We start from the raw sequence: 18,140 nt of genomic DNA on the forward strand, positions 1-18,140 counted from the left end.
TTGATAAATATTTCTAAAATATTGTCAGTAATCAAATCTAAGTAACTTGCAAGGCAAATGTCTTATCCACTGTACTATTTCTCCAGTCCATAAGAATTACAGGTTTGCGGTAGATGCAGACTCTACTGATAAACATTTAATCTAATTTAATTGTATTTTATTTTTAGTTTTTGTTTTGCTTTTTGGGTCACACCTGGAAATGTACAGGGGTTACTCCTGGCTCTGCATTCAGGACTCACCCCTGGCGGTGCTCAGAGGACCATTTGGGATGCTAGGAATCAAACCCGGGTCGGCCGCATGCAAGGCAAATGCCCTACCCGCTGTACTAGTGCTCCAGCCCATACTGATAAACATTTTAAATATTCTGCTTATCAAAGTGGTAGTAAAAATTCATTTAGAAACTCAATAAATATTAGCCCCCCAAAAAAGGTAGAAATTTATTTCAGTCTAACAAATAAAGGACTGTTCCACTGTACAAACACTTTTCTGCTTGTTCTACATTCTAAATAACTTAATTTCTTGAACTCTTCTGAAAATACTTTAAGGCTGCAAACTTTCTTCATTCTTTGAATATCATGGTTCATTTTAATTGCTTTTATTTTAGTGTTCCTAATATTTCTCTGTCTGGTATAAATGAAGTGACAGGTAATTATGATTTATTGTGATGTGATGAATAGGTTTGTTTTTACACTATCCAGGTTTTTTGTATGTTAAATTTTATTGAGTGCCTCCTCCCGCAAATGTGGATTGGATTTCCACAATATAAATGCTGTCCATCCAAGTGACTTACTCCGTGTGGCAAGTTCATTTCTGATATAAATTTCACACTTATGGGACATTACAAAAGTTTATAAATGCTAAAGAGCAATTATTGTGGTTTATGTCAGAGGGTCTCTTGCCCGCACACCTGACTGTCTTCCCCGGGGCCCCTAGGAGGGGATGGGTCCAGCTTCCCTCGCCCCTCAGAGCAGAGCTCCCAGTGGCCGAAGACAACCGGAACCTAGCCACAGCTGTGCTCAAAGCCTCTCTCCACACGTTTGGACAAGCGAGGCTTGGACAAGGTTTGGACAAGGTACCAGCAGAGGAACAGAGGTGTATGTAATCTCATCAACGGCCAGCATCCAGAAACTTAAAAGCAAGCTCTCAGAAGCACGCGGCCACTTTGCCGACGCATGGTATCTTATAACCTACTTCTCCCTCTGGGAGAAACTGGCAATCTACTGAGAGTTTACTGCCCCCATGTGAGAGTCTTGCAAATTCCGCATGGTGTATCCATATGCCAAAGCCAGTAACAAGCTGGATCTCATTCCTCTGACCCTGAAAGAGCCTCCAATTTGGCATCATTGGGAAGGCCGAGTAGAGAGAGGCTTCTAAAATCTCAGGGATAGAACGAATGGAGAGGTTGCTGAGACTGCTCGAGAAATTCGATGATCAACGGGATTTCATGATTGGTGATGTCACCCCCGCCACAAATGGTAATAATACAACCCATTTTGAAAATGATGAAATTTTAACACTTGAAATCAAATGCTAACTTTTATCTTAATTCATATAAAATTTATAGTTTTGATAGCCCATATAAAGATGATAGCCCATCTCCTCAGAAATGAACAAAGCAGAAGAATTAGAATAGAAAAACCTCAGAAGCTTCATATTTTCACTTGCCAACTAAATTATTTTTGTGATAACTCTATATGCACATAACAATTTTTGCATCACCTGTATCATTATGTTATCTTTTCATAAAACTGTGGTTAACTAATATTGGTAGAATTAAGTATTGTGTGTTTCTCAGAAGGCCTAGAATTTTGTTCATTTTCTTTGGTCAAAATATTTTTTTGCATCGAAAATGAAAAAATATGGTTAATATATTCATTTCCTTTTATTTTTTAAGTTGAAATTTTAGATTTTTTACTTGTTACTTGTTATTTATTCTATAAAATATGTAGGCTTCATAAATTTAAAAGAAAAATTCCTCATTCAAACCCTGTGGAAAACAATATGGAGAACTCTCAGTAAACTCAGAATTGAGCTGCCAAATGACCCAGCAATTCCATTTTGGGGTACCTATGCCCAGAAGAGAAAACAATTCACTCAAAAGGATATATGTACACCACTACTCATTGCAGCATTCAGTATATTTGCTGAGATTTGGAATCAACCTACATATCCAATGACAGATAAGTGAGTCTTGAAGATGTGGTATTTATAGACAATAGAATACTACATAGCTGAAACGAATGATATAATCATGCAACTCATGGCAACATGGACGGAAGTGGAAGATAAATTTAAATGAAGTAAACTTGAAGAAGAAGGATTAACATAGGATGATATCACTTACATAGGTATTTAGAATAACTGGATGATGGAATATAATGATTTAAAGGGGAGATTACCTAGATCACTCTTACCCTCATAGTGTAGGGAGGATAAGGAAAGAAAGAGTAGAGGGGAGGGAGAGAAGAAGCAGAGCAATGGGGGTGAAGAGATCAAGGGGATTCAGGCACATCTGTGGTGTTAAGGAATGTTAGAGCTAAACATCCACACCACAGAGTCAAAATCACTGAAATCATAAGACCCAAACTTTAACAATCAAACTTAAAAAGGTGCCTGCCAAGAGCTGGGGTGCTGAAGGATATGGGAGGGAACCTGTGAACATTAGTGTACTGAATTTGAAATTGATATAATCCATGCTGAAATATTGTATATCAAAAATTCAACTATATGGGACTGGAGCGATAGTACATTTGCCTTGCATGCCACCAACCCGGGTTCGACTCCCAGCATCCCATATGGTCCCCTGAGCACCGCCAGGAGTAATTCCTGAGTGCAAAGCCAGGAATAACTCCTGTGCATTGTCAAATGTGACCCAAAAAGGAAAAAAAAGCCTCAACTATGATAGCTATATGAATAAGGTTGCTTTAATAAAATAAAATTCATGAAATTTTAAAAGAGAAAACTTCACCAAACAGATGTATTGCTATGACTGATGAAATAATGTCCCTAAATTTCCAGTAGACTTTAAAAAGCTTGTGAAAATATTAAAAATCTTGGGAAAATGTGACTTTGGTGAAGGATAATGCATAACTGTGATAACATCATTTATTTTCAGCAGAATGGCAGAACCCTATAAATAATTCACTTTCTTAAGGCCTGACTGATACTGAGCGAATCCCTGTGTCATCATCAGCATTATTTAAAAGATGGCACAGGAGGTAACATCTGGGAGCCAATTCATCATTTAATTAAATTATCCTGTAATGAAATCGTCTGTAATGAGATTAATTTTAATTATTAATTTGAAGCTGACATGGGCACAAGTCTCCATGAATAATAGATGAAAGGCTTTGTCTGTTCCATTTCTAAGAAAGGGCCTACTTTACTGCAACAGTGCTTTCTATGCGGTCATGCTGAGTCTTCGCAATGTGATCATCCAAGAAGCTGGCTTGATTTTTATTGCAGAACCTGGAGAGAGGATAATTGATCAATAGTTTCAGATTTGAATTCCAAATCTAAGCATTTCCAGTGGACACATTGATTTTAGCTGAAGGAGTTTTTAGTTTTTAAAGTATTTTGAAGATGTCAGACGTAGCAGATGCATTCATAAGATTGATGTTAATTAACCTTCTTAGTTATCACAAGGTAGAATTTTCCCCCTTCAACTCAATGAGATATCATGGGGACTTAAGTAGTCGCATTCCTTCTGATGTACAATATTATGATCTGATAATTACCATGGTGAAGTTAATACATTGTCATTACTTCTGTCACCAAACATAACTACATTTTTTGTTATGGAGAAAATATTTAAGATTTACACTCAACAATATTTAGGTATGTAAATACTATGTTTTAGTTGTAGTCATCTTGCTGTATATTAAATGCCCAGAACTTATTCATCTTACAGTTGGAAGTTTGTATTGTAAATTTTTATCTCTAATGGCTAAAATTAGATTTTATATCAAAGATAGGTTATAGCTATCATCAAAATATTCACTTACAAGTGTGAGGGGGAAAATTGGAATTTTTTATAATTTATTTATTTTTTAATTGGTGAGTCACAGTGAGCGTACAGTTACAAATTCACACATTTTCATGCTTGTTTTTCCCTCATGCAATGTTCAAGAGCCCATCCCTCCACCAGTGTCCATTCTCCACCACTTATGAACCCAGTATCCCTCCCACCCCCCTATCTCATCCGCCCCACCCCGCTCTACTTCTGTGGCAGAGCATTCCGAAAATTGGAAATTTTTTTAAAAAAATTAAAAATTAGATCCACTTATAATTGATCAAGCTGGATGCCAGTCTCCAACCAGGTTTATAAAGGTTATGGGTAGACCACTTTTCTGTGTCACAATTCACTGGGAACTCAGTGCATCTGCATACCATGGAGCAGCGGCCAGCCCTTAGACCCTGGACATATGGACTCGGCTATTGATTCTGTGATTAGAGTCATAAGAGGAATGAGACCTAGAGAAGTCAGGTAAGGGCCAAAACAAGGGGAAAGCAGATGGAAGTGTTTTGGGGGAATAGAAGACTGATCTTCTTAACTTGATTAAAGCTCTTTTCCTTTGCCTTCATTAAAACTCTACAGGTGATCCCTAATTTCATTTAGACTGAAATCTAATGCCCTCTGCAAAACCTATAAAGCTTTTACTTTTTTCACTTCTGTTCAGATCACTTTGCATGCCTAAACACATTCTCCAACATTCTAAATGTTCTTTTAGGAACTAGAAGGTAGTTTTTGTTAATTTGTTTTTGTTTACTATGCCACATTTTTTTCTACTTTAACATTTTGTGATGTATTTTATGTTCCTTTCTTCTACCTCTTTTTTTAGATATGTTCTCAGTTCTTTCTTCCGATCTTAGCTTAAATAGTACTTTTCCTGAGATCTGTTCCTCAATTCTTCCATCTAAACTATTTCTCCCTGTTTGTTAAAGTATCTCATCATCTCTCCAGTGATTAATTTAGTGTTTTGTTAAATTAATTGAGACTTGCCATGTACAAAGAAGTTATTGTTTTTCTTCATTTAATTTACAAAAAAATGTAATTATGTAGTAATTTTCTGTCACTTATGCTTATTCACTTAGCTCTCACTAGACAGTAAACTCCAATTAGGCAAGGAGAATGCTGAAACCCTGGCTTGTACCTCATAGATATCATTTTCTTAATGAATACTTGACAAATGAGAACCCAAGGGATGGGAACTGCTTAACAATTTAGTGTACTAAGCATTAGATTAAGCTTTCTTGGGAGACAATGCATTTTCTAATTGTAGAAATGTTGTAAAAGGGGCTAGATAGCTCTAATTGAGTTCCTCTCCATGAAGAATATTTGTGTATCAGAACGTAAATTTAAATAGCTAGCTATAAAATTGTACTCTTTGCATGCAGATGGTTTTAGAAATCAATTAATTGTTGACTAAAACATGATTTCTTGTTATAGTTTCTCAAGCTTTGCTTAATAGAAGAAATTGGACACTTTCTTGTCTCTGTTTTTGTTTTGTTGAGGGTCATATCTCAACAAAAGGGTTTATTCCTGTCTGCGCTCAGGGATCACTTCTCCTGGGCTCGGGAACCTTATGGGATACTGGGATACTGGGGGTCCAACCAGGGCAAGTTGGCAACACAGATGCCCTACCTGCAGTACAATTGCTCCAGACCCCAAGAGCACTTTTACATTTATTATCTAAGCATGTATTATAAATGCTCTGTGAAAATAGACCACTGGTCCTATATTTTAGCCATAGCAGTATCTAACATTAAGTAAACCTCTGAATCTTTCTCTCATTATTTTATACCAATGATGTAAAAAAACAAAAACACCAATAAAACCCCACCTATCTTAATATGTCAGAGTGGTGTTTAATCTACTAAAATGTAAAATAAATAACATGATAATTCTAGTGAATGATATCATGACTGTCATCTGATTAGATTATTCTACAAATTTTGAGTTTTTATTACTGTGAAATGACCACCCATTTACAGATAGGAAAATTAACTTGCCTAAATTCCTTCCTGATTTGAAACTTCACTGGTAGAGCTGAACATATTAACTAAGGGTATATTTCTTTTAATTGGTGAAATTCCATTGCTGTCAGCTATCTTGTGATCTTGTCTACTTAATGTGATTAAAATGTCGGAGCAGAGGAGATATCAAGCCCGCTCAGCGCATGCTGTTTCACTCAGAGAAAATGAGTCAGTCTTTAGAAAGGATATTTCCTGCTGCACTTAAAATCATTTAGTTTAGAATTTGACATATTTTTATTAGAAAATGAATAAGCTAAAAGTATAGCATTAAAAAATCTGGTTTTGTCATGAAATGCCTCAAAGTCACATAGACAGAGAAGTCATGTAATTATTTCCTCACATTCCTTCTGTATAAAAGCAGAGATTCAAATATTTGCCGCCAGAGATTTAAAGTGTTCCAGGCCAGAGTGGAATATTTCTTTAAACATAATCTGCTTGTAGGTTGATAGTAATAGTAAGATGGTCAGAACAGGATTTTTTTAAGTGGTGTCTGGAAGTTGTATTAATAATTCTGATTAGCAGGTGCTGTCTGAATACATTTTCTGATTACCATGTATCTAGTTGGCGTATATCACCAAAGCTAAACATCTTCACATAAACTATAATTGTATTGTGTTTCAGAAGTTTTCCTACATGAATGTGTGCCTGCCAATCTATTTGATCACTCTTTGCAAGGGGTCAAACCCTACTGACCATCATCAAGTTCCTTATAAAATTAATGACCTCTCACAAGAGAGACAGGGAGACAGACAGATATAGATTCTGGCTATAGTATAAAGCCAGGGTTAGAAACATATGAAAGAAAACAAAGTACCTTTTGTGTTTGTAACAAAAACTGAAGAAATTGAAAACTATTAATCTGAATCCATTGTGATGCTTTGGGCTAAAGGTAGAGGAATGGGTTTTGGGTTTTTTTTTTACTAAAAAAGAGATATCTATTATAAATAGAAATAATGTAAAGTTCTGTTTTTTGGTAGTCCCATGTAATAAGTGTTTGGTTGGAGTATCACTTACAGAAGTTAAACTCTCTGAATAAATTGAGGACTAGTATATTCATATGTTGGAAAAATATCATTTTAGTAATTGAGTTTTAAATTTTAAAAAAATGCAACTTTATTGTGGGAATCACAACTTTAATCAAGGGAGTAAACTGAACTTAAAAGTTTCTGTATGCACAGGCTAAAACTAAATGACAGCTGAGTGGGAGAAAATATTCACCCTCAACACATTAGGTAAAGGGTTGGTATCCAAGATCTACAAAGTATTCATAAAGATCAACTACAACAAAAAATCTAAAAACCCCGTCAAAAAATAAGGAGAGGAAATGACCAGGGACTTCTCTGAGGAAGACCAGTGCATGGCCAGCAGACTCATGAAAAAAAAATGCTCATCATCACTTATTATAGGGGATCTCCAAAGCAAAAGTCAATGAGATATCATCTTATATCAGTGAGAATGGCATATATCGAAATACTGGGAACATTCTCTGTTGGCAGAGGTGTGGTAAAAAAGAAACTCATCCACTGCTGGTGGGAATATTGTCTGGTCCAGCCCTTATGGAAAATAGTATGGAGGGTTCTCAGTAAACTCAGAATTGAACTCCCATATGACTCAGCAATTCCACTTTTGGTTATTTATCCCCAGAAAAATATTGATTCAAAAGAATATGTGTACACAGTTACTTATTGCAGCATGCAATACTCTAGCTAAGATTTGGAATCAACCTGGATGTCCAAAGAAGTGGATCATGCAATTCATGGCAACATGGATGGAACTGGAATACATCATGTTAAATGAAGTAAGCCAGAAGAAGGATAAGCACAGGATGATATCACTTGTATGTGTGTTTAGAGTAACTGGATGAGAGAATTCAGTGTTTTAAAGGTAGGATGCCCAGATCAACCTTGACTCCATAGTATTGGGAGGAGAAGGAAAAAAAGAGTGGAGAGGAGGGGGAGAAGATAGATGAAAAGCAATGGGAGCCTGATCAGAGGAGTAAGGTATAATGGTGGTGTTAAGGAATAATAGAACCAAATATCAAAATCACAGAGTCAACAACACTTGAATCAAGAGACCCAAACTTCTAACAATTGAACTTAGAAAGGTTCCTGTCAAGAGGGCAGCTTGAAGGGGTAGGGCGGGAGAAATGAATATCCATGGAAGACACTGAGAACAGTGATGGAAGGAAGTTGACACTGATGGCAGGATTGGTCTGCAAAACTGTATATATAAAACTCAGCTATGAATATCTTTGTAAAATCATGGTGCTTTAAGAAAATAAAATATATTTTTACATTTCTTTTTTGTAAAAATGTCTCTTTAGATCTAACAGCAAAACAAACTGTGGAAATGTGGAATTATTGATCACATTTTTAGTTACTATAAAAGCAAATAATACAGTGGTTGGGCGTTTGTCTTTCACGCGGCCAACCCGAGTTCGATTCCTCCGCCCCTCTCGGAGAGCCCGGCAAGCTACCGAGAGTATTGAGCCTGCGCGGCAGAGCCTGGCAAGCTACCCGTGTGTATTGGATATGCCAAAAACAGTAACAATAAGTCTCTCAATGAGAGACGTTACTGGTGCCCATTCGAACAAATTGATGAGCAACGGGATAAAAGCAAAGGGACAGAATTTAGTATAAATGATAGAGCACATACCTTGCCTTTGAAGCTCTTGTTTTGCTCTCTGCCACCAATGGACCCCAAACACCACTGGGTGAGGAGACCCAGAGTATGTCCCCTAAAGCTCAAGAACAACTGCAGCAACAGTTTTTAAAAACCAGAAAATGATTAGCAATTTTAGGGAATATTAGAGGATTTTTAATATGGTAATTTTTTCGGTCTGTATTTTGGTGGCTTCCCAAATGGTGTTCTGGCTACCCACATGACAGTCCTGATGATATTTGCCCACCTGAGTGGACATGATATATAGTAGTAAGACCACATGCTGCAGTGTTGCTCAGGCTACCTCTGCGGGGAGTCACTAAGGACACTCAGCAGCACTCAGGGGTCAATTCCAGCGACTGAATTTGGGGTCCAGCACATCCACAATATGTTCTCTAGCCCTTCGAGTTATCTCTCTAGCCCTAGTATTGATCATTTAGAAGGTTTTAATGAGAAATTTCATAAAAGATAAGGCCTAAGGAAATATTTAATACTGAAATATCAATCTACTTCCAATTATAAATGTTACAGAAATAAAGAGAAGGGAACGTGAAAAGAAATGTTAAGAATTATGGACTTTAGGAGGAAATTATGTGCTATTTTTTTAGCAATTTTTTTTAAATTTTGCTTTTTGAGTCACACTCGGCAATGCACAGGGGTTACTCCTGGCTCTGCACTCAGGAACTACCCTTGGCAGTGCTCCGGGGACCATATGGGATGCTGGGATTCGAACACAGGTTGGCTACATGCAAGGCAAATGCCCTACCTGCTGTGCTATCGTTCCAGCCCCTTATTTTATATTTTTGTGTGAAAATTTTTGTATTAAAAAGTTGGAGGGAGGGACCAGACAATTTAGCAGGTAAGGTACTCTACTGGCATAAGGTTGACCAAGATTTGATGCCCAACACCCCATGATTTTCCCCAAACATTCCTAGTAGTGATCCCTGAACACAGAGCATGGACTAAGCCCTGAGTACATCTGGTATGGCCCAGACCATGTCCCACTCCCTCACCCATATAAGAAAAAAAATAACTAAGGAAAAAAATTGTTAGCAAGAGAGTGAATGATCAAGTAGATTGTAACTATGTCACTTAACCTATGCTCCTGGTCACATTGTTTCAGGAAATGTATATATATGTATATACATTGTATATATACATGTACATATAAATGTATATATATGCATATATACATATATGTATAACTCTATGATTTGTTGCCGACTGTCTAAACTCCATTAAATATGGAAATATGGTGTGGTAATTATGGAAAATGGGTATGAAGTGTCTTATAATGTGTTGTGCGGCCACAAAGTGGAAAGCGGAAAGCTCCCTCACTTGCCCCCCTCTGGGGCACCCTGAGTGAAAACAGCCTGGTAGGGAGTCTGGTGGCATGGCTAGGGGGGCCTCATTTTATACTACGTCTGGGAGGAGCAGCCGTTGAGATCTGGAGGGTGGCCAATGAGGAGATTATCTGGTGCCAGCAGGGTGTGGAGGGTGACAGGGTGTGGCAGGTGTCAGGGTGTGGCATGGTGTGGTTTATGAGAGTGATCCCTGGGTCACGAGGATTGGGGGATAGCAGGCAGAGGATCTCTGCTTTTGGTCTCGTTGAGTCTAGAGTCCAAGGTCACAAAGTTCCACATTATCTGAGTTCCGTGGGACTTCATTCATGTGTGAGGCTCTGCTGGAGTGTTCGGAAAGCGGCCTGGAATGTGGCAGCAGTTGGGTAGTGGAGGTTGGCTTCCGGGGTTGGGTCCCTTGGGGTGGGGAGGGTTCTCACTTGCCCCCTCTGCCCCCCCAGTGAAAACATCCTGGCGCAGAGTCCCATGTCAATTGATGCCTACAACAAAAAAATTGTGTTCTGCAGTTAAAACACACACACACATACACACACACACACACACACACACACACACACACACTGAGTGTGGGAAGACTGTTGTAGTTAAAAGAGTATTGTAGTGTGTATCTTATAGTAGAAAATATGATAGATTCGTAACAGGAAGTGTGAGATATCAGAAATAATTTTAGGAGGTTTAAAATTTCTGCTTAATCAAAGTGAAAGTAAAGTGAAATTTATTAGTTACACAGGCGGGGGGGGCTTAGGGTGGGGGGGCTAGGGGCGTGGGGGTGTTTGGGGTGTGAGGGGGCGGGGTGGAGCTATACTGGGATTCTTGGTGGTGGAATATGAGCACTGGTGAAGGGATGGGTATTCGAGCATTGTATAACTGAGATTTAAACCTGAAAACTTTGTAACTTTGTAACTTTCCATAATTAAAAATTAAAACAAAACAAAACAAAACAAAAATAAAAATAAAATTTCTGCTTAATACTATATTTTTAATAAGGGATAAGATATTGAGGTACCTAATGGATGACCCAATGGTTCTGTATATCTGGAAGACTTTGTGTCGGACAAGTAGGGTCAGAACTCAGAGTGGATATAAATTGAAGGAAAAAGACCTAAGGAAAAGAATTTATGGATTTCCAAGTTTTTTATATTAATTGGAGTAAAAATGGATGATTTTATCGTACTGCATGATGCAAAGTAGTTTGCCTACAAAAGCATCAATAGAAAGTGATGTCCTGCAAGTTTTGCCTTTTATTTTTATACAAAGTATCAATGATTATGTATTACTTTATCAATTGCTCCCACTTAAAAGTTTCCTAATGATTAAATGATAAATTTTTATAATGAGAAACACATATATTTTCATCCTAATTCATTCTTTGTTGTTGCTATCACCCTAGAAACACATGATGTACCAAAGATGCATCATGCATTAAAAATGCATGTCCTAAAAGACCATGCATTTATCCTGCAAAGAAAGTGCTATCTTTTGGGCATCATATATTTCTTTTATAAATTGTTATGCTTATTTATTACCATTAGAAGACCTTAATAGGAGCTGAAATGTATTCAAGGAATTCAGGATGGGGTAAGGAAGACACTATTCTAGTTAGCAGAATACACCAGGTAGAATCTGTGTTGGGTATCCTTGTACCTGACACTGTTGCAGAAAACCATCATTTGGAGGGATTTGTAGTCTGTTGAGAGAACTGGTTAGGTTGCAGAAAGTTGCATTTTTTTCCCATCTAGGTAGATGCAGTTCCATTTTATTATACCTCAGGAGAAAAGTACAGGTACACAGTTTTAAGTAATGAGTGAAACTGCAACTTCAGGCATCTAAGCAGTAACTCTGAATACCTGTCGGTGTTTGCTGCCTGCTTTTAATAACAGCACATGTTCCATGGTGTTTGCAACTAGCTTGATGGTTAGAGTATCCTCAGACTGGCTCACATGGCCAAAAATCAGAGCCATCAGTGAGGGAATATTAAGTTGATTTGGTGTTTTGAATTGGGGAAATATGATTATGTGTCTGCAAAGCAGAGATTGTCCCTGGATATTAAATGTAAATATGGAAGAGAAATGAAGGGAAAAAGTTATTCTTGCTTATTGCTAAGGTTATCCTCTAAAAGGATAATATGAATTCTTGGCTAACTAATGGAACATGACAGCCAGCATTGGCCTGTAGTCTGTAGTTTGGTTAGCATATTCAGAAGAGATATAGCTTTTGAGAGCAATGATAAAATAATTTGTACTTAGAGAGGGTCTAATAGGAGTTCAAACTTTAACAGAATATTAATGATAAATTATGAGAAGGTCCATGCTAAGTGTTAATAGATAAAGTAGGGAAAGATTGTAACTTGGAGAAAGGGAAGGCTCTGATTCCAGAAAGCAGAACAAATTCATACCATGTTGGTGAATCATCAGGGATTATGGCCAAGAATGGGTTACAATGGGATGTAGAATAGTTGCTGAAACGAATAAGCAAGTTTGGAGAGTGAACCTGAAATTGTTAAAATTTAGCTACCAGGAACTGGAGAAATGGGGCTAAGATGCTTGTCTTGCACATACCTAACCCTGACTCAATCACTGACTCTGCATATGGTCCCCTATGTGCCACCAATAATAATAATCCCTAAGAACAGAACCAGTAATAAACCCTGAGCACTGCTACTGATTTGCTTTCCCCCTGCCCTCCCTCAAAAAAAAAAAAAAGCTAACAACATGGGTTGAAGTTAGCCTAAATGAAACAGATGAAATAAGTATCCAAATGTTTTCTATCCATTGAAAGGGTTAAAAATGTCATCAAAGCTTTGTGTTCAAAAGCTTAATGTGTTAAAACATGGGCAAAAGTTCATCTCACACCCTTTTTTGTTTGCTGGAGGGATTATGATTCTAAACACAAGAATTTAAAAAGCAACACAGTAGTTTATATGACCTCATGTTCTATTCTTTGCCAAATTAGTTTTGGACCACTCATCTGGATACAAGAATGGTTCTTCTGTGATTATCCCTTTGAAAATAAAAAGGTTTGACTCAGGACTTATGCCATTGGAAAGTGAATGGGAAGGTTTAACCCTGATTGTTTCCAAGTTCATCCTAATTCGCTTATTCATATTTCCACATTTCAACTCACTTAATCATCTGTGTTGACTATATTTATCCCACGCTTTATTGTTTTTGTGAAATTTTCCTTGGGAGATTATCTGTCTTCTGAATATATACATTTAGCACCCCCAAACCCAGGTTTCAGATCCAGAGTCCATAGAACTGTCACTGTAGCACTGTCATCCCGTTGTTCATCGATTTGCTCGAGCAGGCACCAGTAACGTCTCCATTGTGAGACTTGTTACTGTCTTTGGCATATTGAATACGCCACATGGAGCTTGCCAGTCTCTGCCATATGAGAAGGATACTCTCAGTAGCTACCAGGGCTCTCCAAGAGGGACACAGGAATGGAACCTGGGTCAACTGTGTGCAAGGCAAACACTACAGCTGTGCTATCGCTCCAGCCATAGAACATTGAATATAAATGAATTAGGACTTAGTATCATTATTTCTCAAGCTTGTGGATCCCAGATAAAAACTTTCTTAAAATTCAGTTCATTGCATATCATGTTGGTTGACTGTACGTTCTTTATTCAAAATCCATACTTTAACTACTCTTTAACACCTCCTCTAATATTTCTCTTGAGTGTTGATTCAGGTTTAAAGAAATCTTTAGGTATACTTTGTCCCTCTCCATTTTTCTTTTCACATAGCTTTCAAAAAGGTGTGTGTGTGTGTGTGTGTGTGTGTGAATGTGTGTGTGTATGTGTGTTTTCGGGAGATGGGGCAGGCACACCCAGCTGTGCTGAGGACTTCGTCTTGGTGCTGAGCTCAGGGATCTTTCCTGAGCAATAGTTATAAACAAATGCTCCCCGCCAATCATACTATTCTTAGGCTCTAACTTTCCAGTAACTTCCATGACTTTACTGATCTACAGTACTTAATAGCACCAACTTCATCAATCTCTCTGACCTTAACTAAATTTCTTTCTCTCTCTCAGTCTTTCTTCATGTTCTTTTATTTCCTTGCTGCTTTCAGATGTGCAAAGCTCAATTCTGCCTTGAGACTCATACATGTCCAGTTCTTGGAATATTTATCTTAACAGATATACTTATGACTATGAAGTCTCTCCCAATTATTAGTGGGACTTCCCTCTTCTCTACCTTTACCTTTCCATTATTTTTTCATTGTCTGTACTAATATTTCACATGCTGTCATACTGTGTGTTTTACTTGGTCACTTATTTGTTGCCTATTTAATTCCATTTTAATATTAATACTCTAAATCAGAGATTTTTGTTTGTACTTTTTGTCTAAGTATCTACAAAGTATTTGACACATAAAGTTTCCTTTAAATGTTAATTAAATGAATAAGCAATCGAATGGCTATATGGATTAATTTAGCCTCTGCAGTAACTTAAATTATAAAAGTAGAGGATAAATCCAGGATTAAGGTACATTTTAGTCAAAATCACTGTTTAAGACTTCTGATCTAAACTGAATCCTGGTCTAAAATATTTGGAGGAAACATTTAACAGTGAACTTTTGGTAGAGTTCATTATAATATAAAAATTAAATTTCTTGTACATTGAGTTTTATAAATGTCTAAATAAAAGGAAGATAAATTAATTTTAATTTAGAGGTATAGCATTAAATAGAAAGTAGAAAATTCTTTTCTGTCCTTGGAACAAAAGACTTTTGCAATAGTTGAATTAAAAAAAATATTGACTCACAAATGACTAGCTAAGGGAGAGCAGGATTTCTAGATAAGCAGGACAAAACATTTCCACTGTTTCTCACCAACTATGTAGCTAATGGGGATGGTGGCTTTAGGCCAACTACCACTTAAGGAGAAAAAAAAATGCTTACCATTCAACAAGTAAGAGTGTGGAATGGATAGCATCTATTGAAATTTGATTTTCAGCAGTCTCCCTTTGACTGAATAAATTTTTCTACCTGTTTACTTTTTTTTAACATGTCATCTCATAGTCAAATTCATAATTAATTAGATGACAGTACATGATCTATTCTTCTGAGTTTCCCCCAAAATATCTGGAGGAGTTATTTGGCAAAGTGCGGAACCTAAATAGGCTGACCTCTAGGGGAATCAATTTGAAGGGATCAGAGATGAAGGATAAATTACTAAAGAACTGAGCACCAAAATTCAGGTCCTAAAAATCTTAGAAAGTGAGTAAAATTGCAGCCAGTCTAGATTGGTACCAGCATCTTTGGGTTGTTTGAGGTGGGGGAGGGGGTGGGGGAGAGGGCAGAGGGAGAGCAGGTTAGAAACAGGAGGATAGAATCACAATATAGGAGGATAGTATCAGGGTATTCTAATAGAGACTGATATAAATCTAAAGATGAACTCTAATTGTTCGTTAGTTACAGTGCATGTATAGGCACTGTCTTCAGAAGGGCTTCTAGGAAGAAAGGGAGACAGATACAGGTCAGTAGGGAGAGGTTTAATCTACACTTAAACTTTTGATCCTAAAGTTTAAATTGAGTCTAAATTGAGGTCCTTTAGTAGAACAAGATACTTTGTTTGCTTTTCACTCTCAGGCATCCACTGTAGCATGGCTTCTAACTGAACTTGTTTTAAGGCATATGTGAAGTCTATCCTGCAATTATTAACTCCTTAACATTTTTTTTCCCTTGGGCCTGCCCATGTGAAAAATCATGAACAAGAGAAAACCTGGCATTGCTCGAGAGCATATGTGACGTCAGGTATTGAATGCTGCAAGGCAAGTGCCTTAACCCCTGTACTGTCTCTGCAGCCCTCCTTTATAATAAAATTCGATTCTGATTTTCTTCATTCTGGTACAGACTTGACATTCCTATAGCATGGCTCTGTTCCAAACACTCTTAGCTCAATAGGATTTTTTGAGTCTGATTTTTATCGCTCCAGCCCACAGTGGGTAGGGTGTTGGTCTTGCATGCGGCTGACCCGGGTTCAATTTCTCTGTCCCTCTTGGAGAGCTTGGCAAGCTACCGAGAGTATCCTGCCCGCATGGCAGAGCCTGGCAAGCTACTCGTGGCATACTTGATATGCCAAAAACAGTAACAACAAGTCTCACAATGGAGACGTTACTGGTGCTCCAGCGGAGCAAACAGATGACAGGGGGATGACAGTGATACAGTGATACATTGATGATTTTTTATAGATAAACTTTATGTATGTAATATTAGTAAAGAGAAGTGAATAGTTGCCTTAGTGTTAAAATTCACAGATAAGTGGTTGCTTATAGTTACTAGGTTTACAAGTCTCTGTGGGGGAACGATTGTTTGTTTGGGCTACACCTGACAATGCTCAAGGATTATTCCTGGCTCTGCACTCAGGAATCACTCCTGGTGGGCTCAGAAGACAATAATGGAATGCCAGGATCAAGCTCAGGTTGGCCATTAATGCAAGGTGACCGTCCTACTCACTGTATTATCACTCCAGTTGGTTTTGCAAATTCTGCTCAGGAAGTGGAGAGAAAATTGGTTTTCTTTGAGATATTTATAAGCTGTGGTAGAGGAAAATATGTGCAGATACCCCAGGGCTCTAAGGAGAGAACTTCTTTAAGAGAGTCTAAGTTTAACATGTCATCTAACCTATCTAAAGCGCAGATATGAAAAGACCCATCAGAACAAAATGGGACCCACAGGCAGATGCACTTCTTACGTATGAATCCTTCACTGGATCTACTTGAATGGGTTTATGACCTCTCTTTGCCTTTAGATACCTTTATATTTTTATTTCCTACTTGTCCCTCCTTTAACTATTCCTACTCTGGCATGTTTTCATCTTAGCTCACTGTCTCCCTTTTGCCTTCCTGGTAATAGAACTTGATCATACACTGACTCAATTTCAGGTGCTTATTCAATCAGTACTGTGGATTCTCATTTATTTTTCACAAGGCTTCACTAAGTTCTCTAGCAACTAGACCAATGCCAATGACTCCTGACCAGCATCACCTAATTCAGCGCCTTGCTTTATATGTTTTATAGTCTGGTGACCTTATTCTGCTGCTTGTACTTCAATAGTTTTAATAATGATTAAAAATAACATATAATGTACCATTTACCATTTGCAGTTCTTATACATTCATTTTCTTATTTGAGATAACATTTGCTATTTCAACATTTAAAAGTTTAGTAATGAGTTAAAATAACGACATATTTTCATAGATATCTCAATTTACATATAAATAAGAAAATGTTCTTAGATGTAATTAATAAATATCAATGAATATTAATGAATATTTTCTTTTTTTAGAGTGAAAAATAAAATATTATGGACTTTTTTTTCTTACAATATATGTAAAATTTTGTCAGAATAGTTTTACTGCTGACCTCTTAAAATCTGATAGCCAGGGGCTGGAGTGATAGCACAGCAGGTAGGGCGTTTGCCTTGCACGCGGCCAACCCGGGTTTGAATCCCAGCATCCTGTATGGTCCCCTGAGCACCGCCAGGAGTAATTCCTGAGTGTAGAACCGGGAGTCACCCCTGTGCATCGCCGGGTGTGACTCAAAAAGCAAAAAAAAAAATCTGATAGCCATTATTTATCAGTAAATTCCAATTGAAATCAATGAACTATGATCTGGCATTGGTTGCCATACATGATAAAAAGAAACCTCTTGTTCTTGAGAAGAGAGAACACAGATTCTTTACTCATTGCAAGTATAGATGAAGGTAGTAAAGCAAATCATAGCAAAAGAAATGAGCTTGTGTGGAACCCTTCCAAGAATAGGGCACAATGATGGATTAAGTACATTGTCCTGGAAGTCATGAGCCTCAAACCCTTGATTTATGTGAATATTTTTGACTTATCTCAAGTCTTCCATTCCTACATATGAAATGTAGTGGTACATTTAGGACCTATGATGTATCCCGAGTATATGTAGCAAGAAAAGTTCATATCTCTTTTCCTTCTGAAGATCTCCATTTTTAAAATATTTTAAATTTTTGATAAAATGTTTTACAAATTTGTGAACCTGAACATAAATTTTAATTTCTGAAGAATTTGGCCTTCTCTTTTCATTTTAGGAACTCATTAAATTATTTT

The 18,140-nt window shown here is 37.4% G+C and overlaps 1 protein-coding gene across 1 annotated transcript in view; it reads left to right on the plus strand.

Annotated features, from left to right (window-relative positions):
• Positions 1-18,140, plus strand: part of EYA4 (EYA transcriptional coactivator and phosphatase 4) — a 267,283-nt gene that overhangs the window by 75,401 nt on the left and 173,742 nt on the right. The window lies entirely within an intron of this gene.

This window comes from Sorex araneus, chromosome 4 (assembly GCF_027595985.1).
Source record: "Sorex araneus isolate mSorAra2 chromosome 4, mSorAra2.pri, whole genome shotgun sequence".
NCBI classification, from domain to species: Eukaryota; Metazoa; Chordata; class Mammalia; order Eulipotyphla; family Soricidae; genus Sorex; species Sorex araneus.